Source organism: Mytilus edulis, chromosome 12 (genome assembly GCF_963676685.1).
Source record: "Mytilus edulis chromosome 12, xbMytEdul2.2, whole genome shotgun sequence".
NCBI classification, from domain to species: Eukaryota; Metazoa; Mollusca; class Bivalvia; order Mytilida; family Mytilidae; genus Mytilus; species Mytilus edulis.
In genome coordinates, this window is record NC_092355.1 from 28,814,074 (window position 1) to 28,818,449 (window position 4,376).

Genomic DNA, 4,376 nt, shown 5'->3' on the forward strand with positions numbered 1-4,376 from the left:
CAGTTAAGATTGCCTCATATCTTGACTTAAATCTAGAAATTAAAAATGAGGGTCGGTTGAAAATAAAACTTAACGACGAAAGAAATGATTTCAACTGACCCATTGTGAACGTCCATGTAGCAACATTCCAGCAGCCCCTGCCTACGAAGTATATATATATATCCCAACTGATACGATATTCCCGGGCTTGTATTTCATATCAAGATTTCCATGATAGTGGATTGCTGCTCAACAGGAAGCTACCGAATCAGCCTATTTACCAATTTTGTAATAACATGAATAAAGGCAACAGTAGTATACCGCTGTTCAAAACTCATAAATCTTTGGACAAAAAAACAAAATCGGGGTAACAAACTAAAACTGAGGGAAACGCATTAAATATTAGAGGAGAAAAACGACACAACATTAAAATGTAACACACACAGCAACGGACTAAGCATTAGACAACATCCGATGAGAATAACCAATAAAACATCAAACCAAATACATGAATTTGGGATAGAAAAGTACCGTGACACGTCTTATAGTAATGTGAATTCACTCTCAAAAATAGGAGAAAACAAACGACACAACGGAAACACAACGTAAAAATGTTACACACACAGAAACGAACTATGATATAACAATGGCCATTTTCCTGACTTGGTACAGGACATTTTTAAAGAAAAAAATGGTGGGTTGAACCTGGTTTTGTGGCATCCAAACCTCGCACTTTGATGGCACCGTTAAATATAACATTAAAATGACAACATAATAATACAGGACTACAATACAAATAAATAGCAGAACGTATTAGGCATAGAAACACATGAATAATAGATAACAAAAGGCATCAGGTTTAAAATTCATTACGTCAAAAACGCGCCTCGTCCAAACAAGACCTACCAGTGACGCCCAGATATAAAAGTTCGAAAGTCAAAAAAAGGGGGACAAAGTTGTACAGCTCTGAGGATCAAAAGTTGAAAAAGGTTGCGCCAAATACGGCTAGGGTTTTTTGCTTGTGATAAGAACATTCTTATTATATAGAACAATTTATGCTATTGCAAACAGTAAATTTTATCAAATGAATATAAAAGATTTCCATGATCAAACTGACGTTAACTAATTACAGAAAACAAAACCATAATACATAATGCATTGAAGACCAACACAGAAAATAGACACACCCGACTCAGTGACAAACCAGGCCTGAAAAAGTCATAACCATGACGTCACATACGAAGTGTTGAAAAGGTACAATACTACGTCATGCAGACATTTGAATTTCTGAAACAGCACAGATATGACGTCATATTTGAAAAATTATTTCTAAAAATAAGATAGAAATAGGATTGAATTAAGCTTATAATAGAACGAAATACTGATATTACATTTAAACACAATGCACATTGCAACACTAATCAATAGTAATTAACTATATTATATATATGTCCGGTTTGTTTTGAATCTAACTTCAAACATAAAAATCGTACAGATTACGTTGAACAAAATCAAAACTAATAAATGAAGGCGGTGATTAATTTTCTTTACCATAACACATGAATTTAATAGAAAAGACGTCAACCAATTTGACAAAATCCGATGAAAATCACAAATATAACATCAAACTAAATACATGAATTTGGGATAGATAAGTACCGTAACACGTCTTATAGTAATGCGAATTCACACTCAGCAAAACAGTCACAATCGGGAATAAGTCACGTTCGGTAATTAAAAGATTAGACGACGTAATGACAAACCACAATCTACCATGTTGTAAAAATGTCCTTAGCTAGTTTGGTCAAAGACACATCATATGGATCAACTAATTCGTGCTGGTGTCCATAAAATTTACGGAGTGTCAATTTTAATCTGTCCTCCTCATAACTTTGTTGAAGCAATTTCTGTGTAAGGAGCACACTTCTGTATATGAAGTCCGTATAGTGTGAACATGCACGAGAATAACGTATCAATTGTGATATGTAAACACCATACGAAGGGGCAAAGGGTATATTACTGCTGAGAAATGGGAAATTGATAATTGGGAAGTTGAAATCGTCCCGTTTATCATAGATTTTCGTGTGGAGTCGTCCATCTGCGTCAATATTGAGGAAAAGATCAAGGTATGAAGCAGTCCTTCTAGTATCAGTAGTATCCTTAATTTCAAGTTCGCTTGGATATATGAGATGTAAATAAAGGCAACAGTAGTATACCGCTGTTCAAAACTCATAAATCCATGGACAAAAAACAAAATCGGGATAACAAACTAAAACCGAGGGAAACGCATTAAATATAAGAGGAGAACAACGACATAACACTAAAATGTAACACACATAGACGAAATCCCACGAGAATAACAAATATAACATATATATATATAACATCAAAACCAAATACATGAATTTGGGATAGACAAGTACCGTGACACGTCTTATCGCAATGTGAATTTACACTCAAAAATAAGAGAAAACAAACGACACAACGTTATAATGTAATACACACAGAAACGAACTATAATATAACAATGACCATATTCCTGACTTGGTACAGGGCATTTTTAAAGGAAAAAATGGTGGGTTGAACCTGGTTTTGTGGCATGCCAAACCTCGCACTTTTATGGCCATATGAAATATAACATCAAAATGACAACACAGGACTACCATATAAATAAATTGGAGAACACAATTGACAAAGAATCACACGAACAACAGCCAACAAAAGGCAACAAGTTCAAAATTTTAATACGCCAGAAGTGTATATTGTCCACACAAGACCTATGTGTGACGCACAGATACAAAAGTTTGAAAGCCGAAACGAGTACAAAGTTGAACAGCATCGAGGACCAAAAGATCAAAAAGGTTGTGCCAAAAACGGCAAGGGTTTTCTGTTAAGTTACCAGAAAATCCCTATAATTTAGAGTAATTTATGAATATACAAAAGATGTACATGATAAAGCTGAAGTATTAACTAATTACAGGAAACAACTGAAATACATTTACATAACCAGACATTTGAAACACAAAAGTAGACACATCCGAATACGTTTAAACCTCTACGCCAAGTGACGTCCTATTTGAAACTGAAAAATGACGAAAAAATGACGTCATTTGAATTAGTAAAACAGAGCATCCAAAAATGAAAAATGACGTCACATAAGAATGAATAAGATAGAATTAGGATTAATTTAAGATTATATATTTGAACTAAATACTGATATTGCATTTAATAACAAAGCACATTTTAATTCTTATTAATATAAAACTGAGGTAGCAATTAACTATATTATAAAACTATGTCAGGTTTGTTATGAATCTAACTTCAAACGTAAAATATCGTACTGATTACTTTGAACGAAATCAAATCTGATAAATGAAGGCGGTGATTAATTTTCTTTACCATAACACATAAATATAATAGAAAAGACGTCAACACATTTGACAAAATCCGATGAGAATTACAAATATAACATTAAACATTTAAACTAAATACATGAATTTGGGATGGATAAGTACCGTACCACGTCTTATAGTAATGCGAGTTCACACTCGGCAAAACAGTCACAATCGGGAATAAGTCACGTTTGGTAATTAAAAGATTAGACGACATTATGACAAAACACAATCTACCATGTGGTAAAAATGTCCTTAGCTAGTTTGGTCAACGAAACATCGTATGGATCCACCAAATCGTGATGGTGTCCATAAAATTTACGGAGTGTCAATTTTAATCTGTCCTCCTCATAACTTTGTTGGAGCAGTTTCTGCGTAAGGAGCACACTCCTGTATATGAAGTCCGTATAGTGTGAACAAGCACGAGAATAACGTATCAATTGTGATATGTAAACACCATACGAAGGGCAGAGGGTATGTTACTGCTGAGAAATGGGAAATTGATAATTGGGAAGTTGAAATCGTCCCGTTTATCATAGATTTTCGTGTGAAGTCGTCCATCTACGTCAATATTGAGGAAAAGATCAAGGTATGAAGCAGTCCTTCTAGTATCAGTGGCATCCTTAATTTCAAGTTCACTTGGATATATGAGATGTAAGTATTGGCTGAAATATGGGTTATTCAATGATAGAACATCATCAATATATCGGAAAGTAAAATTAAAGAATTTCGCAAGGTGCTTTTTCTTTTTGTCTTTTAGAAGGTTCTGAATGAATTCTGCTTCATACGAGTACAAAAACAAATCAGCCAGCAGGGGTGCACAATTAGTACCCATTGGAATACCGACTGTCTGTTGAAATATAAATCCTCCAAACTCAACAAATATATTGTCAATCAAAAAGTCCAGCATTTTGAAAATATCATCTTCTGTATATTTTCTGGGAGATTCAGTGTGATTTTTCACAAAATATGAATTATTGTAACCCAAAACAAGAAATTTGTATC